We start from the raw sequence: 27,965 nt of genomic DNA, 5'->3' as shown, positions 1-27,965 counted from the left end.
CTTTTCCCCAACATGAGGCTTGAGGTTAAGAGGCTCATGCTCTACTGACTGAACTTATTTCCCCTTTTTACTGAGCATTTACCTGTTCCGAGTGTAGCCTTGAAACATTGCCCTCACTCTGTATGGTCTTCTTGATCTGACACATTACCAGCAATTATTGGCTATGTTGTATTGTGAAGCCATTCTATTTCTATGATTGCTGGTTGGCTTTGATCAGTTGGGAAAGGGAGGCAGCTAGAGTGGGGAACACTGAAACAGCAGAATAGACAGTTTGGGAATACCAAAAAGGTGAATGAGATTTTGGTTCCCAAAGCCCCATTTCACCCCAAAGGGTTCTTTCTTTTTTTCAAGTGAGCACTGTGCACAGCCCTATAATAAAACCAAGAAAATAAGGGGCATCGGTTCAGATCATATTCCTAAACTTGTGCTTAAAAGCCAGCATGTTAGATTGGAACACTATTCAAATGTGTTTATCAGCAATTCATTTTAGCTGCAACTGCCACTCAGCCCAATGACAAATGGGCTAAGTAAGAAGTAATTAAGAAACTTTGCTAAACTTGATGAGTGACGTAGCTTAGCTTTAAGGTCTTGAAGGGTCTGCTTGCAAGATTGTTTATCTGAGCAATTTAGCAGCTCATTAGCACAGTTATTTTAATTAGTATGCAAACGAGCAGCAAAGTATGCACAGCAGATGATCTTTTTTATGCTATGATTTAGCAAGCTCAGCACAGACAATTTTACAAGGTATCTCAATCCTCTGCATATTTGCTGGGATGTACTTTCCTCTGAGTTCAATGAACCTTCCTCTCAAATAAGTTTGCATAGTTTTGCAGTCTTAATAGACAACTGAGTTTACTTACTTGTTTGTTTATGAGATTGGTATCCCTCCTCTCATCATCCAAGGTGGGTCACAACAATATAAACTACAGTATAATGAATTACAGTTAAAAATGTATCAGCACACCCATTTGTCCTATTCAGGGGACCTATCCAGTTTTATGTGAATCTTGTATATTTGTATTCCACTCGTCTTCCAGGTAGTGCATTGTGGCACACACAGAGCTATCTCTTTTATTCTCATGGTATGCCTGTGGCCTAGGTTAAGGTCACCCAATGAGCTTCATGACTGAGTAAGGATTTGAACCTGCATTTCCAAACTCAAACCACTGTAACCACTAAAGCACACACCCGCCCTCGTCCTCCTTTCACATTGCTTTCTGAGAACAGATTGTAAACAAACGTATCAAACAGATACAAAGCAATGCCCTGTGAGATTATAGCCTCATACTAAGGATCATTATGAATATGGGCTGGCTTCCTGATCACATTAATACACAGTATCTGTAGCAATGAAGGCAATTTTGTACTGCACCAGCTATCACAGTACAACTAGCAAAAGAAAAATGATTATTTGGGTATGGCTACAAGGTGGAATTCATTCTCTGGGAACTCCCTCCCCCCCCCCCACACACGTGGGGGTCACTTCCTTGTGGTGCAATCCCATGCTGTTTGGGTGTGTTGTGAAGGGGATCAATGGTATGTTGAACTTTCCCATCAAATCAGCACCTAACCTAGAGGGCTACGCTATGGAGAACTGTTTGAAGGTGAGATACCAGTCTTCTGTTGCTTCTAGGAAGCATATAGGGCAGGGGTTGGATGTGGGAATGATATGAATGGCAGTATTCTGTATCTATATCCTATGTGCTTGTAACCTATCTCTGCTGCTCTTCAAGTGCCCCCCCCCCCTTGGGCACTTTTCTTTCTGAGCAAAGTGGGGAGGCAAACACCAAAGTGATGTTGATATGATGTTTTGCTACTACACCAGCATCATGGGCCTGGTTATAATGTTAGACTAGTGTCAGGATAATAGTACCAATGCAATCTCTGGGCTGTGATGTACATGCATCAGCTCCCATGACTGGACCACAAGCCGCCAGAACATCTTTCCTTCCTTTCATTATTATATTATTTGTCCATCAGCTCCAACATGCAAATTGATATTTTTGAAGATAGCAAATTTGTAATTCCAGCTTGAATCCATTTAAATAATGGATAATAGACATCTGTAATTTCTCTTCTTAACAGATTTTTTCCCCCGTTGTAGACAGCTGTGAAAAAAAATCCTATTTATAGTTATCTTGATGCATAATTTTCAGCCCAGAAGCAGACTTCAGATTGGAATTCAGCTTCCAACAGGTGTCAGCTTCTGGTGTGTGGGGATGTTCCTATTTTTGGCATGAGCAAAATATTATTTTCTGCTGCTTTTTTCCCCCCTCACGACAATCTGCAAAAAATATTTTATCCTCTCTGAAGACAACACACTCTTCCTACCACTACCAATAAGTTTTTGTTTTGATGCTAAACAATATTTCAATCATCAGATCAGCTAGAAAGTCAGAAGATTGGGGGGGGGGGGGTTGCAGGTGGGAATGCATAGAGTTCATTAGAAATCTAGACACTAATGTTTGTTTTAACCATTGATTGGAAAGAATTAGGCTGCTTCCTTTCAAAGTGATAAAATCAACTGGAACTGTATTTAGGCTGTGATTGAGTAAGTCTGCTAATCAGGCACTTACATTTAAGCACATGAGTAGTTCTGTTCTCTCCTCTGGGGCTGCTTGTGAACTTAAACGAATAGAAAATATGCTTAAATACTCTGGTGGGTCCTGTCAAGCTTTCTCTGAAGTCTTCGTATTCTATGGAAAACTTTACACATAGAATCACTCTGACTGGGCAATAATTAGGGTTTCCAGATGTCTTCGTGTAAATGATGGACCTTCCCCCCCCCCCAAAGAACCTAAAGAATGTAACAGGAATCCTTGTTTCAGAGCACAGAACCTCAGTTTTCCTTCATTTCTTTTTGAAACCATGATCTTGCCACTCTAGCTTTTTCTCAGCCAATGGCTTATAAAAACTATTTAGAGATGCTTATTTTCAGTCAACAGGGGTTTCTGTGCTGAAAGTGCCAGATTGTGGATGAACTGACAACAACAACAACAATAACAACAACATGTTCCTGATATATTTAATCATTTTGGGCATGCAGAATCTGAGGTGGTGGAAGAGAAGGGACACATTTGGGCACTGTTTTCTGTGCATGTGTGCATGTATGTGGAAATGTGTGCAAATTAAAGCATATTTGCTTATCTGATTACTCACATACTAGGGTGGGCAGAAGCATTGACATGTTAAGGGTCATAGTGAATAAACAAGACAGTTATATCTAGGTCTGTGTTAAATATTCTCCACTTTGAATATTTAGATTTTTTTTAATATAGCAATTTCATCTCATTTTGTTGTTGTTGTTTAGTCGTTTAGTCGTGTCTGACTCTTCGTGACCCCATGGGCCAGAGCACGACAGGCACTCCTGTCTTCCACTGCCTCCTGCAGTTTGGTCAAACTCATGTTTGCAGCTTCGAGAACACTGTCCAACCATCTTGTCCTCTGTCGTCCCCTTCTCCTTGTGCCCTCAATCTTTCCCAGCATCAGGGTCTTTTCCAGGGAGTCTTCTGTTCTCATGAGGTGGCCAAAGTATTGGAGCCTCAGCTTCACGATCTGTCCTTCCAGTGAGCTTAACTCATTTAGATTGTGTGAATTTTCAGCTTTTCCACTCCTGCTTGGTGCTATTTTTCACCCTGGCTACCGCATCGTTGCTGTCGTTTCTTCCTCCTCATGCGGCTATTCCTCCCAATCAGGGATCACGTAATGATTAGGATGGCATCATGGCAATACACATTGAATCAGTTTTGCCTGCATCACGATTCCACTAAGGACAATGGGGGCACTTCTACACAGTGGTCTATTGTGGATTCATGGCTTGCTCATGCACGCATCCGCATGGCGTCATCTTCCATCAAAATGCCATCCTTTTTGCAGATATTTGCCTGAAATGGAAGTGGGAAGATAGCATGGGATGGCATTTTGATGAGGATGCTGTGCGGATACCGTTTCAAAGCTTTCATGCTTGAGCAGCACTGAGTCCACTATAGACTGCTGTGTGGAAGCTCCCTGAGAGTGGAGCAAGTGAGGACAATCTAAACAAATAAGCAACTCTTTTAACAGGGAGTGCAAGAAGATCATTGGAAAATAGCTTAACAAAGGTCACTTTGTCCAAACTCCTGAAAATGCAGGAAACTCACTGCCGCGGCACCCCCTCTGGCTGGACATGCAGCTTAGAAACAGCTAATGAAGGGGTGTCCACCAATTTCTGGGAGACTCCACTGTTGGAAAAATGCCTACTGTCAGGAAATTCTTCCTAATGCTTATTCTAAATCCTTTCCCATGATATTTGAACCCGTAGCAGCCAGTGGGGTGGGGCAGAGCCACCCTTCTGATAGCAGCGTCACTGCTGCTTATCTGAATGGGGCTGGGTTGGGGCACAGTGTTGGTGAGGTCGTGTCTATAAAAGGTGCACCAGCAAAGCCAATCCAGCACTCTCGCTGGTGGGTTTGCACAGCCTCAATCCTGCCCCAACTCCAGCAGCATCCCATGTATCTGCAGCGTCACCAGTGATTGGAGAGTGACTCCATAGCTCTGTGCCACCACATTGCCCACTGCTGATTTGAACCCCCTAGGCTTTTGGAAACAAGTGTTTCCAAAATAACCAGTGAGATAATTTTACTCTGTGCTGCTTTTACAAATGCCTTTAGTCCCCATCCCCATGTATACATATACAGGAAATCACATGTGAATTTTCTTGCACTTTCCACGTCCTTCTCATGAATGTGATGGTTTAAATACTAAGCTTATACCAATGGTTCCCAAAGTGGTTGGTACTGCCCCCTGTGGGGGATTGCCTACGGGGGCTCTAAGAGGCAAGGGGGAAATGGGGAGCCCTGGAGGTGTAAATGACTATTAGACTTTGTAAGGCTTGTATCACTGGATCAAATACATCTATTTTGTTGAATTAATTAAGCTAAATAGTTTTAACCACATTTTGAATAATGTGAAATTACTGTTTTGAATTTTATTGTGCCAAACCACAGAGCCTAGGGCTTGCCGATTGGAAGGTCGGCAGTTTGAATCCCCGCGATGGGGTGAGCTCCCGTTGTTCGGTCACAGCTCCTGCCAACCTAGCAGTTCAAAAGCACGTCAAGTGCAAGTAGATAAATAGGTAGTGCTCCGGCGGGAAGGTAAACGGCATTTCTGTGTGCTGCTCTGGTTTGCCAGAAGCGGCTTAGTCATGTTAGCCACATGACCCAGAAAGCTATCTGTGGATAAACACCGGCTCCCTCGGCCTATAGAGCGAGATGAGCGCGCAACCCCAGAGTCATCCGTGACTGGACCTAACAGTCAGGGCTACCTTTACCTTTATCTTCCTTAGTGAATGGTGCAAACCACTATTCTGAATAATGCTTTTAAAAAAATCACAAGTCAATTTGAAAGTGAATAATTGTTCATTCTATTGAGAAAATTACAATAGGCAACTTGGCATCTGCATAGGAATGTGAAAAACAGACACAGTAGTAACTTGAGTCCTGAATCCACCAGGTCTCTCCTCATGTTTCCATGAGTTTGAGGTGGCCGCCTTCTTCTGATGCATAGATGAAATAAATGGTTGCCATACCACATAAAATACAATGGGCTTGATGCTTTTTATAGTCCATAAACTTTTTATAGAGTTTATGGAACCAAGAAGACAGGGGCCCAAAAGTTTGGCTTATACTATTAAAAGAGGCAAAACTGTGTGGAAGAGCAAGCACTCCTGCTTTATCTTTTAGTATAGAGTTTGTCAGTTCACTGAAGCATGCATTTGAACAGTTGCACATTGAAGGAATCAAACTTGCTGATCAGCATTTCTAAAGAATACATATTTAATACATTTGCATTCTCTGTTGAAACAGCCTTTTTGATGCACCTCTGATAGATACCTTGTAGGATTATGATCTACATATTTAAAGTACTAGACCCTGAGGCTTATATTCCCAAACCTGAGGTGCCACATAGCTATGAACTGTATGAGGATGTTATGCTTATTTGGGGCTCTTGTCAGGTTTGGTGAACTTTAATGAACAGATTCATGAAGGAAATAGGGTTTGCATACAATTAACATCCAGAGTGATACAGATGGATGTAGCAATGATGGGAACATGTGCTCACATCATGATGAAATGCAGATTTGAGGCCCCGGAGCAGTCTCAAGGATGTGGGCCAGCCGAGTTTCATCTCTGTCAGCTTTAATCTGATCTACAAATGAGTGTGTGAGAGGAATCGCCAGTCTCGGAAAAGTAGAGTACCAAATACAACTTCTGGGTTTTGTGCTTTTTTCCCTAGCAGAAATTGTTTAAACAACTGTTTAAAGCAAACTAATTAACTATATAAGCTGCAAAAAGCTTGAGCTGTATGACTGAAAGTGACTGGGAAGAGGGAAAACAGGGTGTGAGAAGCTTCCAGGTTGTATTTAGTTCCTGACATTGTGCTTATTGAGCAGTCAATCTACTCAATTGAACCCCAGCCGAGCCTGATCCTCTCGTTATAATGCATGGTGTGGAGCCCCCCCCCCCCGTATCCTCACACTTTCAGATGAAGCACAAAAGAATGGCATAAAAAGGAAAGAATAAATCAATGCATAATGATAACACATGAAATCGGGCAGAAAGTGATGAGCAATGAAAGGCGCAGTCTTAAGAAATTGACCTTGAAAATGTGTTGATCTCTGAGAAACATCTCTGAGTCTTTCTTACTTATTCAAGATTTTGCCTGAGGCGCCGGTTGGAGGTAAAGATTGAAGTCGGAGTTCCTTTGCTTGGAGTCAGAGGTAGTTATCCTGGGGATTTCTTTCAAGGACTTGTGGTTTGACATGGAAAGAGATGTGACTACTTGTGCAAGACAAGCAAAACATGCTGGAAGAACTGGACCAGGCAGAAAATAAATAGATGCATATGGAGGAAAGATCAAAGATATTTGTAAAAAGTTGACCAAACTGCTTTGCACTCAGGCCATAATTCTTAAAAGTGCGAGGAAAGTTCCCATGATAAGGTTCGGCTTGACCCTTCTAATCACAGGATTTGAACCCCACCTTTATATATTTATTTAACTTATATGCCTTTTGTACTCTGTGATTTAAAATACAATTTAAAAGTAAAATAATAACACATTGCAGACTGTGACTGGGTCAACCAGTCCCAGAAATCCTCAATATCCCCTTATGCCTGTCTACATGTTCCCACTGAAGCCAAACTGCCCAGTCGACCCTTTCATGGACCAAACTTTCTTTTGAGAGCTCCTTTATGTTCTTACCCCATCCACCACCTGTAGATTTTCTGTCTTCTGTAAATTATTTCTGTTCCCTTACAGCGGTTTCTGTTCTCCAGTCCTCTTTGCTGCAGTCTCTGCATCAATCCCCTCCACACACATTCCTTCTGACATACATGCTTATGCTAGCTGCCTCCCTGCCTCTCACACCCTCATTCTCTGTTCCACACATACAGGCACCAGCTTTCACTTTCTCCAGCTCTGTTTCTGCTCTCTCACCTTCACTCAGCTTTGGTTTGCTCTCTCTTTCCCCACTTTCCACTATTCTCTCTCCATCTTGGTGTACTCTGGGACACAACCCAACAGGTAAACCCATACCACTTTTACCTTCCTCTGGTTCAAGCACACTTCCATCTCCAGCATTCATTGTCCAGTCTTCTTGGCTTGCTTTCAAGGCTGGTTGCCAACATCTGAGAATGGTAACACATGTGCTGCTGCCCCCCCCCCCACCTTAAAGGGCCCTTATACTTATTTTGCAGTCTTTGGATTCATAATTAGAGGAGGCAGAGTTACATGGCTAGAATATATCCTTCAACTAGAAGACCTTCCAAATAAGGTACTTGCCAAAGAAGTAGCCTGAACCTGGTCTTCATTAGGGTCTTCTGCCATTCACTGCAAGACCTTGGGATGAGAATCATGACACTGATAATGATAGGTCACCGTGAGCATCTGATATCTGTGCTGCATCATGGGCACTGGCTTTCCATTTTCTCCTTGGCAAAACAGAAGGAAACACATTAGACACTGCCTCTTCTTTCACGTTCCACCATATGAGAAAGCCTTCTTCACTGAACACTGGATTATGATAACACATGGAGAGGTAGGTTGGTGTTCCATAGCTGGGGAATTATTTCCCTTTGAAATTGTCAGACTCTAAGCCTACAATTGTAAATGTAATTTTATTCAGTGTTTTCATAATATAATATTTAAAACTAGGTATTGTATTCTGCTTAGGGGGCATAGAGGCCAACTTGTGTTCTGTTATTCCCCCCCCCAAAAAAAATAAAAAAACTGTGTGCATGTGGAAATTACAATTGTATTCTATATTTATATGGTTACTTGTTCAAAGGCCTGAAAGTGCAAGAGAAATAGAAATTAAACATAATTAAATTTTCTGAAATTTAGTATTTAGAATTGGTTTTAATGACACATTTCTTTGTCATGGAGATAAGTTGGCTGGAACCTCCCTTTATTTAGCATGCCCTTCCAGTGCAAATTAGAACTTGATTAATCTAATTGAAAGACATGTCATACTCAGAGCTGCTGTGACACTTGCTGAGCTGAGCCTAATGCACAGCAGCCTATTAGTGGGTCAAAGTTCTTCACAGATGAGATAGATTATAGTAAGTGAACATTGCAGCAGGATAGAAAACTCATTTACTTCCTCCTTTTTTTCTGCCTTAAACTCAAAGTACAAAAGGAATTACTTTTTCACATAGTGTATAGTTGAAATATGAAGTTTCCTACCATGAGATGCAGTGCTGAATGCCAACTTGGATGGCTCTGAAAGGCGACTAGAAAAATCATGCAGGATAAAGCTATCAATGGCTACTGGTCATAATGACTGTATCTTACTTCTAGTATCAGAGGTATCATGACTCTGAATGCCAGTAGGTGGAGAATGTTGTCATACTTGTGTGCTATGCTTGGGCTCCCTATAGTCATCTGGTTGGCAACTCTGGGAATAGAATAGCGCCCATTGTTCTTAGTCAACAGGACTTTTCTTATGTCCTTAATCACCATCTCACACAGCTCGTAAACCTTTTATAGTATATAACACAACGGCATTATGAAGTTTAGCCACCGCTTTTTGCAACTGGTGGCTGCCAACAATGGAATTTTGCCAGCAGATGGCTACCCATAGCACATATACCAGATTTTAATAACAGATAGCTCATTCTGTAGGTATTTGCTGTGGGTATGTGGCAAATTTCTGAATTTCATGTAGCCTTCCAAGGCATTGAAGAAAAGAAAGGAAAACAAAGACAATCCTTTAAACACATTAAAGCCTTCAAAAATGAAGGAAAATGCAGCAGTGGCCCTCTTGGGTTGGTGGAGATGCAGTGTGCCGCATGAAATAATTCAAATCACCACTAAGTTGTACAGTTCACTGAGTGGCCTTGTTCCAGCCCCACACCTTCCTTACAGGGTTGTTGTACAGATAAAATGTGGGATAACCCATTGGAGCTCCTTGGAGAAAAGACTGGAGGTATATTTTGTTCATATTCCCACAGGTTAACCACAAGTGTTTAAGTTTGCTGTGCGAACATGTTGCTTACTCTAACTTTTATTTTATCCTTTCAATCCCTGTGTTAGATACCTAATGCTGTTACTGAAACTAGTTGGTTTGTGTCATCATAAACTGAGATAAATAATGGCAAGGAACATAAAACAAAATATGTCTAATCTTTATGCCCTGCATGTTATCATTTGGCTTTGAATAGCATCAGAGCTCCTATTAATATGGAGGAATTTCCAATGTCAGCCATGAGGAGAAGTGGCCTAGGCCATATCTGAGTGCTGTAGTTACTGATGCTCATTCAGTTACACGGATGACTTCCACCTCAAGGTCTGTGCACATGAAAGCTTATTTTCCAGTGGGGGAGCAGATTGGATTTGGACTTGTTCCAGCTCAGTAACTGAATGCATTTCTTTCAGCTGGGAGCAATTCCTGATCCACTCAGCCCAGCAAGTGCCTAACTAGATCTGGCTTGGTCAGGAAAATGAGTCTAGTGCACAGGGATTGGAGACAAAAGCAATGATCTGTTAAGTGTAGGGGCAGGACAAATATCTAAGGCTATTCCCAAATTCCTGTCTTGAACTTAACCTGCTTTGCAGGCTTTTGGTGGAGATTCTGCTACTTATGGGTGGTAGATTCCTAACTAAAGAGATATTCAGATGCATTGGTGAAATAAACGGCTACCACTGAAATACAGTGTAATAGTTACTTAGTGAGTTGCTTGCTTGAAGCTGAGTACAGTGGTACCTCGGGTTAAGTACTTAATTCGTTCTGGAGGTCCGTTCTTAACCTGAAACTGTTCTTAACCTGAAGCACCACTTTAGCTAATGGGGCCTCCTGCTGCTGCTGTGCCGCCGGAGCACAATTTCTGTTCTCATCCTGAAGCAAAGTTCTTAACCCGAGGTATTATTTCTGGGTTAGTGGAGTCTGTAACCTGAAGCGTATGTAACCTGAAGCGTATGTAACCTCAGGTACCACTGTATAAACATACAGCAATTTACCTAAATGGATACAAAGCCAGATAAGACTAGTCAGTGTAGTCAGTACTGAGCTGGCTGGTAGTGTCCCATGTCGCCCATGGGAGTTTTGTCTCTGAGGTAAGCAGTGCCATTGGTGGGAAGTTCAAACGTTCTTTCCTCGCACATGGTGATCTGATGAAATCACCCATCCTAGGTTTACATCCCTTGAAATGACTGCTAGTCACACAACTAAAGTAGAACAGGCATAGGCAAACTCTGGCCCTCCAGATGTTTTGAGACTACAGTTCCCATCATCCATGACCACTGGTCCTGTTAGCTAGGGATAATGGGAATTGCAGTTCCAAAACATCTGAAGGGCCGGAGTTTGCCTATGCCTGACGTAGAGCATCACTTAGTCTTTTAAATCAAATTCATTTTCCTCGTAATTCCAAATTATGTTGCTGAATAGAAGGGAAAGACCTTTTGTACATACTCAAACACTCCTCTCCCCTTTTTACTAAAATATTTAAAAGACTTACATGCCATTCAAAATAGTTCTTTAGAACTAAATGCTGATCATTCCTGGCTCAAATTAAGCTTCTTTGAGTCATGTGCTACATAATGATGTGTTATTCTATATTAGAATGATGCATATGGATGGAGTGTTCTCTTGTCATTGTTACAGTCAAAATTTACAGTTCTCCACAGAGTCGTTTTTTAATGTGGTGAACTGCTCAACTCTTGTCTCTCACTGCTGTTTGGAAAGTCTACCAGGGCACAAAACATAAAGATGTTTTTCCTTCATTTCCGGGCCTCCTTTGTTTTTACCAAAAAGTCAGTGTCTCTCTTGGCTAGAATGATAAACCTAGATTCCGAAACAACAAGCACTTGGGTGCAGCCCCAAAAGGCAAGCTTCCCAAAATTGTGGCTATCAATGAAAACATAGGTAGTTGTGTTTTGCATTCCATTCTCTTGTGCTGGCACTGGCTAGCATGAAGGCTGTGGAAATAATCAGACGATGTTTAAGCTGAATACTTACTGACAATTCCTGTTTTTTGTTTCTCATGTGGGATTATAAGATAAGGATTGGTTCAAGCATAACTTTTAAAAAAATGTGTGCACCAGGGATGCAAAATAAAATTGATATTGTTTGCATTTTATTGACAACTACCTAATTCATACTTTCTGAATCAATCCTCAGATTGAAACACAGTTATCCTTTGAAATTTGTACACTTCTGAATTTTGTGATGCAGTTCTTCATCCAAACAATGTGTGCAAAAATGCACATATTAAGACATGCTCTCCTCCTGCTACAATCCCATTCCCTGACTTAAAAAGTGACTTCCACTGAGACTGGGATAGGAAATGGAGAAATTTTCATGTCAAGAGACTTCCAGGCAAGCCAGAACTCAAACATTCCCTATCAGAAATTAGGCGAAAGCATTTTCCACTTATTAAATCCCACTATTGAAATTGCCATTGTTTCTTATCTGGTTCAGTATCCAAATAAAATTGTTGTCCAGTTACAACTAGCCAAAATGGATCCAGTGTATGCATTCAATTATACAGAAATCATAGCTGTGAGAAGTGTGGGTAAATCCAAACTATGTGCGCTACACTATGCAAAAACCAAATTATTCTGTACTAAGCCTTTCTCTCTCTAGATCTGTATAATTTTTGCAAGCCCCCTTTTTTCCTCTAGATTTTGCAATGTTAATGACTTTGACTAATTGTCAACACCACCAATTACTATGACTGATACCTTATCATTTCCTACAATGAGCAATGCTAATTAAAATTGATCGTGCTGCCATTCTGGCACTGCAGCAAGTTCCCCTTTCATTCCCCCCCCCCATTTTTTATTTTTTGTTTAAACATTAGTGTATTGTGCCAATTTGGTGAATTCAATAAGGAAAGCTCATTATTTTGATGTTTATTTTTCTAGCAGGGGTTTGAAGTCATATCGAAAGCCAGTTACAGATGTTGCAGAAATAAAACGGCAGGGAAATAATTAATTTTTAAACTATCAAAGCCTACACTAATAAGAATACTTAGCTCTCTAATAGTGTGGTGCATTTTTTAAAAAATAGCATATGCATTGAAATAATAAAATAATGCATTTTAATTTCAAATGATAGGCACAAATAAATATCATAACCAAGGCATCCTGGTGAATTAGGCTTTCTTTCTTTCTTTCTTTCTTTCTTTCTTTCTTTCTTTCTTTCTTTCTTTTAAAATAGAATCTAAACAATGGTAGATAAACAGAGGCCCATTTAAGCAGCAAAATCCGTCCCACACTGATAGCTCTGAGCTCATCCCTCGTGATGTGTCCCACAATTCCACTCCATAACTTTACTCTGTTGCTAAAGATGTACCTCTTTCCCTGGCCTTTGATATAGATTCGCTCTATTCTTTTGACTGCCGATTGTTTTAGCTGATTTTAGTATTGTATTTTTATATTGTTGAAACTTATGGGAACTTATGGTGAAGGGTGGGTACAAATCTAATGATGATGGTGTGTCCAGGTGCATTGTCCAGTACAAGAAACCCAATCTGTGCCACTAAACAGAAAGCTGAGTTTTAGATGCAAGCCTCTGTTGTGCAACTCTTAGTCTTCAAGAAATATACAAGCCACAGGAATGTCATCTTCAAAGATGCACCACGGAGATATATGCATTTGACAGGAATCTGCCTTATAACAAATCAGAGCACTGGTCTATCCAGTTGGGTATTGTCTTCGCTGATACATGGAAGCATGCAGAGAAACAGATACAGAGTGTGCAATTATGACATTCACTGGGATTTTTCTTGAACAAATCCACTGTGTTTAAATTATAATATAATTGTGACTGCTTTCATTCAGAGTTAAGATGAAACCAATATAAAAATATTTGCTCAGCGGAAATGTCAATATAAAATAATCAAATTAGAAATGAATCAAGGGTATAATTAGCCAGAATAATGCAGTCTTTTATGACTTTCCATTTGAAATCACATTGGGTATATTTGCAGTAGGTAAATTAAAACTTTTAAAAGCTTGATTTACAGTTAAATCAGCCTTTGCCAACCTGGTGCCCTCCAGATGTCTTGGACTGCACACCCATGTTTTTCAGAGGCTGAGTTAAAGCACCATAGTAGGATTTAGCTAGTGTAGCCTAAGTAGAGTTTCAGTGCACACTGATTTTCCTCCATCGCCCTTTGTTGGAGAACTGAGTGGCGTCTGAATCTGACAGCATTACCAAGCACATACCCAGAAACATTGGTTGATGGTGCTGAATCCTTCTCTAAGCCCTGCTTGTTATTTGTATGTAGCCAGTCAGTTAACTTCATTTGTAAATGCTGAGCACATAACTCTGAAGGGATAACTAGCAGGCTGATGGGGCGGTAATTTTGTGGCAGAGACCTGTCCTCTTTCTTGAAGATTGGAACAATGATCTTTGTCTTCCAGCTGGGAGGAATTTGGGCTGTGTTATTTATTTGTGTAAATAGCCAGGCCAAAATGGGTAACCACCATTCCGAATGAGTCTTGAAGAGCTCTGGAGGCATCATGATTATATGCCACATTTATCACGATCCTGGTGAATTTCTTCCCCATTTACAGTAATGAGAGAGAAATCTAAAGCCTTCCATTTTTAAAATGAACAATTATTTCAAACTAGTCTGTATGTAACAAAGAGAAACGGACCAGCGGAATGACCTGAAAATGTTAATACATTCTGTGTTTGGGCTTCCTTCATATTGTATGTCAGTTGGGCCGGAAGCCTTTTCTCATTTACGAGCCACCAGTAACTTTTGCTGAAACAACAAGTGCAAATGAGAAGTAAAGAAAATGTGCCTTGCGTGTGGGTTTTTTCTTCCAAAGGAGACACCAAGCAGTGCCCTTTCCAGAACTTCATGTGCTAATGGAAGCACATTATCTTCTAATAATGGTACCATTAATGCATGTCACCCTTGAAGCTCAATATGCTGCTTCGCTTTTCCTGAGAAATGAAGGTGTGTGCCATTCCGCTACCGGAAAGAGTGTGAATGCAGTGCAGTGAGTGATACTAGGAAGGATACTTTGCAGTTCTGTAACATCCTCTTTGTAATCTCTATGGATCGTTTATGAGCACTTAACAAGTATGAAGCCTCAACATTCCTCCTTAAGGTCACAGAGCAATCTGTGGGAAATGAGCAGATGCCAGGCCTCCTTACTGAGAATATTGATTCCTTAGTTGGCCCTTTTCAGGCTGGAAATACATGGGGCCATTTCTAAAAAATATTTTTGTGAATGGTGGGGATCATGGAAGCACAAAGAAAAAAGGTTCCCCACCTGTATGTTTTCAGCAGAGATATTGGAAATCTCTCCGGATATGATTATGGTCAACATATGCGTGAACTTCTTTTCCTGTAGAGCTCCAAGAGCATCTATCCTAAGCAAAGGAGGAGCCATTTTACTTCCAACACACTCAATGTTGGTGGAAACTGGTGACATGCTTTTACATATGAATAGTAATGCAAATCTCTTTATTGCCATGGCTGTGCTGATTGGGAAGCTCAGATTAGGAATGGACAAATCGGTCAATTGCCAGTCGCCCTGTCATTTTTGTGTGTTTCCATTCATAAGTCTGTTTCATTCTATTTATGCATTGATTACACACACACACACACACACACACAGGCATAAATATGCACACACATATATTCAAACTGCAAAAATTTGCATTATTTTCCATAGATTTCTTCACTAAATCCACATTTACCCACCCTTTTCATTTACCCCTGAAATCTCATTTTTATATGGTTAACCTTTTAAAAATGAACATGTTTGATACAAATTCAGAGAGGTGGTAAAATATACTAAATAAGTGGGCATAAGAACATAAGAAGAGCCCCGTTGGATCAGACCAAAGTCTCACCTAGTTCAGCATCCTGCTCTCACTGTCACCAACCAAAAACCTCTGAGAAGCCTGCAAGCAAGACATGAGCACAGCAGCCCTCTCCTTACTTGTGCTCCCCAGAAATTGGTGTTCAGAGGCATACCACCACCAAATCTGGAGGCAATTTATAGCCATCATGGCTAGTAGCTTCTGGTAGCCGTTTCCTCCGTGAATTCACCTAACCCCCTTTTAAAGCCTCTCTGCTTCCTGTTCTTTAACCTGTTACTGTTCAATAAGAATACCTCTTCTCTTATCCCATGAATGCTAAGCTTATCCAAGAATCTTAAGTAAGAGACTTTATCAAAAGTCCATGTGCATGATGTGTACTGGATCACCCCTTTCTAACTGTGCAGTGCATCTTCCTTCAGGCAGATCTGTTGGAATCAAATATCTGTCATATACCCATAGAAGTCCCTTTCCATATACCACCCTGCCTTTAACTGAATATTTCTGTGTCCTGTTGCTTTGGCAGCTCATTAACCTGTATACCTTTTGGGCTGATCCAGGTGTAATACTAAAACCAAGGAAACCATAAAGACTCTTGGACTTTTGCACCCCTGCCCTTCTTCCTCTTCTCTTTATGTGCTGAAATTCTTTCCATCCCCCACATCCTGGTTTGAGTCATAGTTTGTTGTTCCACCCAAACCAGAAAACTATGGTTTGTGCTTGCCCTGCAACCAACTATCCCAATACATTAGTACCTAAATAAGGAGAACAATTAAGAGCTTTCCCTATCTTCCTCTCAAAAAAGAAAAGAAAAATCATACTGGTTCCATTCAGATATCTGTGCCTTAGGTGCCAAACTAGAACATGAATAACAGATAAGGTGTTTTATTATATTTTGATTAATCATTTATACAGTGTTTTACAATATTTATTTCACTCCTTGGCTGGTGAAATGTCACCTTGCTCTTCTGTCAGTATACAGTTGTCAACAAAATGGCTAGTTTTCACTTTAAAAGTGCTGACAGTGTTAGTAATCTAATGTTATGCTTAGTATAAAGCTGAATCTAAGCCTCTTAAAAAATATGGTAAAATATCCTTGGCAACAGTTCATTGGTATTGGCTAGAGCTGGGATGGGCAACCTGTGACACTCCACATATTGCTGAACTACATCTCCCATTGTCCCAATTTGGGATGCTCTTGGGGGCTGATGAGAGGTGTAGACCAGAAACATCTGGAGAGTCACAAGTTCCCCATCCCTGGACCAGAGCATAAACAGTGTGATTATGTTTATAGAATGCTCCACTCAACGAGGATTAGGAAGTTATTTTTAACAACAGCAGCAACTAAAGCAAATTGGAATGGCCATTTTGCTTTCTCCAATGAAGATATTTTAGCTGGTATGAATGTAGTACAGGAATTGAGTTCTTATTAATATAAATTCCTTTTATAAAGCAATTTATTAAAAATGCATTAAAGGTTAGAAATATTGATCATGATCCAGTCCAGTTTCGGGGCTTTGAATTGGTCCTATCAGATTAAGCACGGATTTTTAAATTATATTTGTTTGTTGCATTTATATCCTCCCTTTCTCTCCAAGGAGCTCAAAGTGGAGTAAATGGTTCTCCCTCTCTTCATTTAATCCCTACAGCAAACCTGTGAGGTAGTAGGTTAGTTAGAGGGGCAATGACTGGGTGAAGGTCACACAGTGAATTTCATGGCTGAAAGGGGATTTGAACCCTGGTCTCCCAGGTCGTAGTCTGCCACTCTAACAACTATGCCACGCTGGCTCTTTCCCACACAGCTGGATCTGAACTTGTGAAAGTGGAAGGAGCTTTCCTGTCCCTTTCCCCTCTCTTGCTGCCCCCAAACGGCCTCAGCAGAGGGTCTGGGGACCCTCCTTGAACAGCACTGGCTGTGCCATGGGGAGACTGTAGAAGCAGGAGGGAAATGCCCCACATCAGACAGAGACCAGAGTGGGGGGACAGAAAGGAGACAGAACAAATCTGTAATGTGAACAGCTTGTGGAACATTTGGTCCAATCCATTTGCAGCCAGTGAAACTTGAACATACTTAACTCGGACTGGAGCGTGTTTGTTGAGATCCTTCAACCATTTCTGGAGAGAAAATGCGTTGTTTCATTTAAATGACGTTGTTCTTTCCCAAATATATCTAACTTTGTTATTATTTCCTTCCCTGAAGCGGGATAGCTCCAACTGTTTGCTCCTGCACTTTTCATTTCCACGTTTGGCTTCCTTTTAAGCATTCTGGCACATTTCATGACTAACTTGGGAAGATACAAATCAATCCAGCAGTGTTATGTCTACTATCTCTTGAACACAAATAGAAACAAGCACTGCTAATGATGAATCTCTTGTGTCTGTAAGACAACTGACTTTGATTCAGTCACTCATTATTGTTCTCTGTGGTCCATTGAGAAACTAGACTAAGTTTTCCCTTATATTTTGCATTGCAATAAAAGACAGTGGGAAAGGTAATTTCCTAAGTGTTAACACTGGGCACAGAAATGCCTCTGTTGAAACTGCTGATGGTTGAAAATAGGAGCCATTAGTTAGTTAATGAAAGTTGTTCATTCTACTTTCCTGTGATCCTAAGGGTTAATTCTCATGGCCATTATTTACCGGGAGATCACTGGAAATTCAGTAGATGGAGCATCTGTAGTAGTCCTTAGATTACTGTTGGGTACATTCATCAATCACAATATGTGTGTCCTGAAGGACTTCCTATTGTAATTCCACATTAGAATCCTCTTTTCCCAGAATGGCTGCTCTTATTACTTACTAAATATTTTTTTTTTAAAAAAAAACCCCTCTGAAAAAGCATATAAATCTAATTGTAATTTGCAAAGCACGTTGCCAAAAATAATGCGAGTAACTGCATAGTAAACAAACAGTACATTTATTTGTTTATTTCCTGGTTTTCTCTAGATTTCTATCTTAGCAAATGTTGTTTCACAAAGCCCTAATGGTATTCAACTACATAAAGTATAATAAAAACAAGATTAGAAAACCAATAATGGTTTTAAAACTGTGCGTGTAAACCACAGTTGGTGGTGGGGGCTATACCAGAAAGCATAATACATACAAGCAAGTAACATGTATTTTCCCCTCACCATCCCAACGGCCTACTGAAAAGATTTTTGTTTGTTTTTGCTAATCTAATAATATTGCTAATCTAATAATGAACAAGAGTGGCGGCCAGTAGCTAAAATAATGTATACTAAAGCACTGATGGTTTTTATGAGGACTATAAGAAAAATAACAAATTGATGCAAAATTGAACTGAACTTAACATGGGGGGGGGGTGTGAAATTGAAAGAAATCAAAATTGCCAAATTCTGGAGGTGGTGAAGCAAACCTGTTTAAGATGCTAATCCAGAATGCACACTCTCCCCCCATGCCCCACCCCAGTAAATTGATGGGAATATCATGCAAATGCTGTTGTAGTATTGTTTCTGAGTCTTCTGTTGCTGAAGTACCCCAGCATTAGTGATGATGACCAAAGCACAATGGGTCAAGTTTTGATTGTCATGGGGGAAGGGCAGTAACTCTTTCAATTCTTTCTCCTTCCCCATACAATGTTCATCCGTGCAAACATGCTTAATCCGTTTGCTAATGAAACAGTCTGCAGAGCCAGCAACACTGGGGAAAAAGTTCTGCTTATATGCCACTCCTTCTTTGGTGTGTTCAGATCCACATACTGTTGTGAAATAGCTGTAGGCCTATACCCTGTGCCTTCACTTCACTGGGATGCGGATGTGCAAAGAGTGAGCAGAACACACTTCATCCACTATACTTTATTGGAGCCCTTTCCATACAGATATTCTCCGGGTGTTTTGGACTACAATTCCAATGAGTTCTAGCTCCCATGATCAGTTGTCAGGAAAGATGGGAGCTCTAGCCCAAAAGATGGGAGCCTGTACCCGCTACAGGAAGCTGCATTATTGCTTCTGTCCATTTCTTTCATACTTTTTTTTTATTTGTGCTACAAAAGAACAATAATATCAAAGACAAGATGATAAAGTGCTATTTTATTATCCTTGGCATTTGTGGTTAAATATACTGTTTGGGTCCATGGAGTTTTCTTGGCAGGGGTACTGGAGTGGCTTGCCGGTTCCTACTCCAGGTGGCTCATGTTTGGTCAAAACTCTCCACTATGACCTGTCTTGGGTGGCCCTGCACGGCATAGGTCATAGCTTCTCTGAGTTATTCAAGCCCCTTCACCATGGCAAGGCAGTGATCCACAAAGCATCTTAAAAAGCAGAGACATCACCTTGCCGACAAAGGTCCGTATAGTTAAAGCTATGGTTTTCCCAGTAGTGATTTATGGAAGTGAGAGCTGGACCATAAAGAAGGCTGATCGCCGAAAAATTGATGCTTTTGAATTATGGTGCTGGAGGAGACTTTTGAGAGTCCCATGGATGGCAAGAAGATCAAACCTATCCATTCTTAAGGAAATCAGCCCTGAGTGCTCACTGGAAGGACAGATCCTGAAGCTGAGGCTCCAATACTTTGGCTACCTCATGAGAAGAGAAGAATCCCTGATGTTGGGAAAGATTGAGGGCACAAGGAGAAGGGGATGACAGAGGACGAGATGGTTGGACAGTGTTCTCGAAGCTACCAACATGAGTTTGACCAAGCTGCGGGAGGCAGTGGAAGACAGGAGTGCCTGGAGTGCTCTGGTCCATGGGGTCACAAAGAGTTGGACATGACTAAATGACTAAACAACAAAATACTGTTTGGGTAGGCTTTGAATTCCTTATAAGATGCTATGTGGCTATGTAAACATGCATCTTGTCCATCTGGGGGGGGGTGTTTTGAAAAAATACTACTATGCATCTAAATCAGGCAGAAGCTAGCCACTAGAGGTCTCTTTCTAAGAAGAGGGGGGTTGGATTCTCAAGAATTAGGGAGAAAAGGATTTCTGCCTAAAGGTTTTTTTTGGCGGGGGGGGGGGGGTAGATTAGTCATGTACTGTTTTGTTATGACATTTAACTGTAATACAGTTTTCTCTGTGGTGCTTTAGTAAGTCAGCTTTCAGGGGCCTTTCCCTTGTAATGAATTTGACCTTATTATTTAGTTATTATAGCAGTGCAATGGACAGTAATGCTTCCCCCAGCCAACCTAAATACTAATGTAGGGCAAGGCTTTTAGAAATGTTTGGAGTAATGACTCTGTACAATAATTGTGATGATGAATCTCCACCCCTCCTGAGAATAATGACATAAATAGAGCCCCATGAAAGGCCTATATAGTCCAGCATCCTGTTCTTACTGAGATAATCATATCAGGTGTCTATGGGAAGCCTAAAAGCAGGACCTGAGTGGCAATAATAATAATAATAATAATAATAATAATAATCACATACACATACACACAAGTTTCTAGTTCCTGTGGCTGCTGGGGGGGGGGAGACTATTCACAGGAATGCCCAGGTAACAGAGAGAATTGTTTGGAAGCACACAGGTTGCCCACCATGATAACCTGAAATCCACTTTGTTCATATAAATTATGTTATCAATGTACAATTAGAGGCAGGCAGGGGATGGACCATTGACCTAGCCTGGTTCTTATAGTCTCATTCAGCAAAAGCAAACCAGGAGCCCATTGGCTGTGACGTTCAGCTTGAGTGCCTGCGGATGTCTAGCGTTCATAGATTTACTTTTCTTATGTAAGCATTATCCTAGCATGGCAATATCAGTATTTAAGCCAATGACCTGAGAAATGCTGTTTATTCCAGTTTGACTTCTCTGCCTCCTCTCCACTTAATCATTCTTAATTTTATTTATGTATCTCATCTCCCTAGTGAGACAATGTGCTAATTAACAGTGTAGCTTATTAAGTTTATGTTATTTCCTCATCATAATGTATACACCAAATGAACCCGATGCTACAGCTCAGGTTGCTGAATGGCTGATCTTTTTATTTCAGTAATAAGACACACATGACAAGTGGTGCATTCCTGGGTGATTATGCTTCTAGGAGTGTTAGGGGACACAAGGTCAAAAGGTTGAGTGACTTTAACTACCTGAGAAGAGCCATATAATCCCCTGAAAATGGGTTGTCTGGAGTGTGTTATGCCTGCTGCATGGAGTCATGAAAGTCATAAAGTGTGTGTGCGTGCACTGAGGAAGGGATGAATAGTCTGAAGTCCTTGTCTAGCCTCTTGCATGGAAGCAGAATCTACAAAGCTGCACAGAACAGAGCCCAACCGCTTCAAGATCTTGCTTTCTCCTCCCCTGCACACTGCAGACACAAAATTATTTTGTTCTGCTATTCCACTTGTAAGTGTCCTTGTACAAGACAGCTGGTGACAGTAGAAGACAGGCAATCAAAGCAAAACAATACAATAAGATAATAAACAGTAAATAAGTACTCAAAGCAAAAATAATACAGACATAAGAAGCATTTTTACAGCACACACACACACCCTCATTATATGCAAAAATTATACCCCAAATAGACTTTTTTTAAAAAACAAAACAAAACACAGCAATACTCAAGTGCAGGACCAATGCTGCAGTGCAGGAACATTAATCCTGGCTGCATTGAAATCCCTGATGGTAGTGAGCAGTTTAAAGCCTTCTCTATTGTCATGGCCCCAGGCCAAGAATCCTCCTACAGCAGCAGTCCTGAGGAGGAGATGCCTCCACTTCCTGGCCCTTCCACAGTGTGTCCACTGGCATCTCAACTCTAAAACACCCAAGTCTGAACCACAGACATCTCAGAGGACTGGGAGAACTCCCAGGATTTTTCTCTGAAACAGTCCCCACTGCTAGAAAACCCACTGCTTAAAAAGCAACTGGCTGCAGATGGACACTTAGCAGGTAAGGTTCCATCTTGACTACCTAGCCCACAATATAAGGCTGTGCCCGTTGTTCCAAGATACTTCTGAGCTAGCTTCTGTTTTCTGACTCAGCTGCAGGATCACTAACCATGGTCCTAAACTTGTACTTTAGTCCTTATCCAAGGTCCTGAATTTTCTTTCCTTTCCCATCTGCTCCTAATGGAGTTATGGACTGGAAATGGGATAGATATTCAGGGAACAAAGATGCAAGAAACTTGCCTTAAAGCTTTTTATGAATTAATAAATTAATTTCAACTGGCAAACTCCTGAAACAAAAAAAAAGTGCTGAAAGCCTGCATGGCTTGTGGGAATTGTATAGGTACCCGATTTCTCCTTAAAAGAGAGGATGGAAATATGTGGTTCCCCAGAAGCTGTTGGACCCCATCTGTTATCAGTCTCAGTCAGCATTGCCAATGGTCTGGGATAGTTGTCCAGCGACAGATGTACTCCAGCAACACCATGGCAGCAATCTAGACCTGGAACATCATTCCACATTTGGACAGGTTTCTTTGGGGGTGGGAAGTGAAATCAGAATACTTTCAGAACATATTTTGTGGTGTGAACTTCTTGGATCTTGTTTTGGGTTAAAAATCCTATTAAATATTAGTAGGAAAAATGTCAAGGTCAAACTGGAAAGTAGTACATTTGTACCTTGGATCTCAAATGCCTCGGCTCCTGAACAAATCGGCTCCAGGACGATCAAAACCCGGAAGTGATTGTTTTGGTTTTCAAATGTTCTTTTGGAAGCCAAACATCTGATGGGGCTTCCACGGCTTCCAATTGGTTGCAGCTGCTTCCTGCAGCCAATCAGAAGCCACACTTTGGTTTCCAAACATTTTGGAAGTCAAAAGGATTTCCGGAACAGATTCTGTTCAATTTCCAAGGTATGGTTGTATGTGACATGAGGATTTATTTTAGTATTATATTTGCAGACAATTTTTTGAAAACCAGTGTGTGTATCACAGTATGCCCTTTCAAAATGCTGCAGACTTCTTTTGACACACACACACACACACACACACACACACACACACACACACCATTCATGAAAGTATTCTGAAGTTAATGTTACTCTTCATAAAATAAATACATGAGGCTTCTGTGTGTATTCCAAGCCTTAGGGCTTTATATGTAGATCTGTGCCATTAAATAGAAATGCATTGGAGCTGCTATTCAAAGGGTCACAACTTTCAATACCAAAGGAAATTGCTGAAATTGTTTTAATATATCTGCTCTTTTTCTCTCCTTGAAATGTCCACCACAGTATACTGGTTCTTAAAGGATTGACTCTATTATTCCTAAAGACTCATTGAACACACCAAGTGTATGACTTTTATGGGTGCAGAAGAAAAGGTGGAGATTAAAGCCATTTTGGGGGGCTTTGTTAGCAAACGAAAACCAAGGCCCTCACATATCTATATAGTTATACAATATATAGTTGCAGGGTTCTTGACAAATCTGAAGTGCTAAATTAGTCCACCCTTCTTAAACCAGCATTGTCGACCATTTTTGCAACATCTTTGGTCATATCTGTGAAAGGTGACCTTAAAATGTAATACTAAGAATAATGGGATGACTGAGAAGCAATAAGCATGCCCGTGTTGATCATGTGATTATTGTTTCTGTCTCAAGTTGATTGCATGAATAGTCATGGGTCACTGCCACCAATAGGCGTTTATTTACTATGTGAACAAAATGTTACATGGAGGATACTTTATCAAAAGATGATAATTTTATTCCTTGATAATTACTGGTCCCAAGTTATCGTGTGAATTGCCCTTAATCTGGTTTGGCTTCCCCCAGATCTTCTTTATTCTATATTCCTCCATGGATCTGCTTGATAAAAGCTCATTCAACCAAACTGATGACAGATCGAATCATAAAATTGTAGAGTTGGAAGGGACCACAAGGTGATGCTAGACCAACCTCCCAGCAATGCAGGAATCTTTTGTCCAACATGGGGCTTGAACCCACTCTCCTGAAGTTAAGAGTCTCATGCTCTACTGGCTGAGCTATCTGTATTTGTAAATCCAGTTCCCTAATTGGTATTTATTTCTTTATTTTAAACAGTGGCCAAGGCATGGTGACTGCTAAGTGGATCTAGGCTTCATGACCGGAAACAGATTACTGAGGTAATTTGATGCTTTATTATTATTATTGGTCAAAAGAATTGTGTTTGTTTCAACTATCAAACATGACTTCTAAGGGCAGTAGACAATCAAAGAATGGGAGGACAGACTGTATTTCATTTTAATTTAGCACTTATCACTGGCAGACAGTAAAAGTATGTTTTCAAGAATAGACATGAATTAGTAGGTCCTTTTTAATTCAGACAAAAGTAACATATTTTATACAGAGAACTGTTAGGCTGATCTTTCTCAAATCTACGATCACTTAGTTACATGAAACAACGATTATAAAACAGTTATCTGTTGTGCTCAAGGATATTGTGCAGTGTACAGATTTAGTCTTTGGTATTTGTGTGTGATAGGACCTGGTGGCCCCAATATATTATGAAAGTGAAGACTGACATTTATGTGGCAGGTGTTTTATTGAGGCATACAATGTGGGCGTAAAACATCTTAGCACACATGTTTTGCAACTTCCTGTGCTTAGAGCTCACTTAGAGCTCCTAGCTCTGGCTCTAAGTGAGTCCATGCTTTCTGTACCTCTTTCCAGAAGAAGAGATATACATTTTGCTTGGCTTTTCTTTTTGTTATTTTTGTTTCTTTTAAAAACAAGGTAAACTGAAGTCCTTCAGTATAATGAGCAATGAGGCTTGTAGGTTCCTGGTTATTTACTATGCTATAAACAGCAGAATAAGAGGAAATGCAAGTGAGCTGCATTTCATCTGTCTGTTCTGCTGCAACATAAGAAATGAAACTTGTAGATCAGTGAAGAGCATGAACACCACCAAGCTTCTGAGGGTTATAAATGTCAATATGAGGAAGATCCCAAGTCTTACTTTTACACACTGCAATAGAAGTGTACAAAGAGGGAACATCTCTCACTCAAGCTTCTTCTCTTCCTGGTTCTCCGTAACATGGAAACTGGTGTTTTGAGGAGACCAAAGTAAAAATGCATTTGCTGTATCCCTAGATCCAGGAAAAGGAGCCAGGAACCTCTGCCTCATGGGACAAATTTGGCCTACAATGCCTCCCTATTTGGCCCCTGAGGCCATTTGAGTGAAACCCTGCCCTTACTTGCCTTGCACATGAAATCATATATGACATCAGGGAGTGGAAGGGAGGTAAGGGCATGGCTTGGTCAAAAGGGGCTTTACAGGCACGGCCAATTTGTGCAATTGCTTCCAAATTGCTCAACAACCAGCTGGCTGTTGAGCACTTAGGAAGCAGTGAGCACAGGAATTGTGAAGCAGTTTGTGCAGTGCTTCCAAAATGCATTAAAATCAGCAGACAATGAATTCATACCATGCTGGACACACCTGGCCACCACACTGTCTAGCTTGGACTGCATTATGAGGCTGCATCAGTTGGAAATGATTCTATTTTGCTCTTTCTGCTCAGAGGAGCTACAGTGGTGGAGCTTTCTACTGCCGGTCAAAGGATGATCTTCACAGTGGACCTCCCTTTAGCTCCTGGAGTGTCACCTTAGGGACTTAGGATTGCACACTCAGTATGTACAGTGTGTGTGTGATCATATATTTTATCTTGCTTTTCATTTATATTTTTTTCCAATTTTGGAAATACGCAATTGGTTCTAAATAAAAAATCTAATTAGAAAATAGTAAATTGTATCTGTATCTTATAAATCTATATATGTCTGTTTTGCCATATGTACAAATGAGTCCTGTCAGCAGAAGTCTTCTGCAAGGATGCCTGCTTGTGCAATGGGGTCCTCCTCCTTCGTATCCCCTGTGTACCCTCTGTGATTTGCCAATTTTCACAATTTATATGGGGCTAAAATATGCTTGCCCTGATGGAATGATCACCTCTGCATAATGTTGAACTCCTCCCATGGCTATACATAGGCACGTGCACACAAGAAGCAATGCAGTTTCTGACATGAAATGATGTTCAATCTAATCCTATAGATGTGTGCTCAGAAATGAGTCCTGTTGTGTTCAATGGGACTTATTCCCAGGTAACAGTTCCTAGAATTTCAGCTTGGGTTTAAGGAAGTTCAGCTTGTATGTAGCAGTTCTTTGTTGTCAGCCTTGACCTGCCTTCACAATAATGCATTTGGCACTCTCATGCTGTGTCAGAAAAGGGTATGTGAGGAATATGTCCTTTTATTACAGCTCAGCAAAGCTAACAGGTACAAATAATGCTGAATGTATCATGACAATGAATTTAATGCACACAGCACAATAAAAGGATTGCTAATATGCCAATAAAGTGATTGATAACGTACTGAAGGAGTTGATGGAGGTGGGAAGATCTCTGTGTAAATGGATAAAATTGTATGTAAAGAAGAGCTAGAAGAATGGACTTGCTTCAATATCTGGCCAGCTGGTTGCAGGCTTTTTGAAGCATTCTTTGTATGTGCATTTGTATATGACTGTTTCACAAATAGCTTGAAGTAGCATATATGAAGAAAGGATTCCAAACAGTCTTTCCATCTAGGAAATGAATAGAGTGAGACCTGTTTGAATTTGAATGCTGAAACTCTAGCAAAAGACCATCAAGTCATTTTAGGAGCTGCGCAGCTGGCCATGATGATGATGATGTTGTTGTTGTTGTTGTTGTTGTTTTATTCTGCTCTACAGCTTTGGAATTTAAAGTGGCTTGTGATGGAAATAAAATAAAATCAGGTAAATCACAGCAAATGCAACATTAGTTGCCAGAATGAAGCCATATTAAACAAAAAATGCTGTGACTTCCCTGTTTCACAGGAGAAAAGGAAAAGGGGAAGTTTGCATGTATAATTAGCTTTTAATCCTTAATAGCTGAAATGTTGTGAAGCTCTTGGCAGCCCTATGACAGGATACATTTGTAAGCCTATATATAGCATATTTAATCTTATCCTCCATCTGAAAAGTGCCTAGGTTTTCTGTTCTGGATGATGGATGGATGGATGGATAGGCACATACACTCACACAATTCTGCTTAAAGTAATCCCCTCTATCCTTTAGTCTGTAGCAAATATACCATGCTTGATTTAGAATTGTTGGTAAATTATTTATCTTCTGTGGCTCATGTTGTATAGAAAACAAATGGAACACTGTCTTTTGCCGAAGCTTTGAGAAAAGGGGAGACTTCCTTCGGAGAGAGGTGAAATAGCATATATACTTAACAAATGTCATTGGAACATTGGGGTTTACTTTAAAGGTTAAAGTGGGTTAGATGGATGTTTCTTGGGAAATGACTTAGGGCTTATGTGCCTTGAACTAAATCCCCCATTTTGCCCATCTTGAGCTTGCTACTTCTGCTGTGCACTCCTGCAAACTGGTTGCAAGACATTGTAGAAACAAATCCATTCGTTTTTGCTCAGGTTGATTATGATCATCCCAGTGGAGCAGACAGAGACTATCATTTTGACCTCTTTAACTGTCTTCTGGGGGAATTGCCTCCATAGGAAGTTTCTGTATGTGATTATTCCTGTGGACACCCTAACAGGAATCTCATACTGTAGTCTCTCTTCTAACCTCAAAAATCCACTTGGAGACAACCAATATAGTGCTTTTGCATCTATCTATTTTCTAGAATAATTTTAAAAAGCGTTTCTGTTGATACAAATGCTTGATCCAGACTTGCAAATACATATGGAATTCAGCAAGGTAAGCAGTTAAGGATGATTTGCACCACATTTCCTGGGCGC

At 40.6% G+C, this 27,965-nt stretch overlaps 1 protein-coding gene across 6 annotated transcripts in view; it reads left to right on the top strand.

Moving 5' to 3' along the window:
- DAB1 (DAB adaptor protein 1) overlaps positions 1–27,965 on the top strand; it is a 573,658-nt gene that overhangs the window by 271,908 nt on the left and 273,785 nt on the right. For all 6 annotated transcript variants that reach the window (XM_083510312.1, XM_083510306.1, XM_083510307.1 and 3 more), the window contains one exon: positions 24,255–24,316. The gene's annotated coding sequence lies outside the window, so the exon portion shown is untranslated. The remainder of the gene's footprint in view (positions 1–24,254; positions 24,317–27,965) is intronic.

Source organism: Podarcis liolepis (assembly GCF_965112155.1).
Source record: "Podarcis liolepis genome assembly, chromosome: 6".
Taxonomy (NCBI): Eukaryota; Metazoa; Chordata; class Lepidosauria; order Squamata; family Lacertidae; genus Podarcis; species Podarcis liolepis.
The sequence above is the reverse complement of the archived record's forward strand: the minus strand, read 5'-3'. Positions and strand labels throughout refer to the sequence as shown.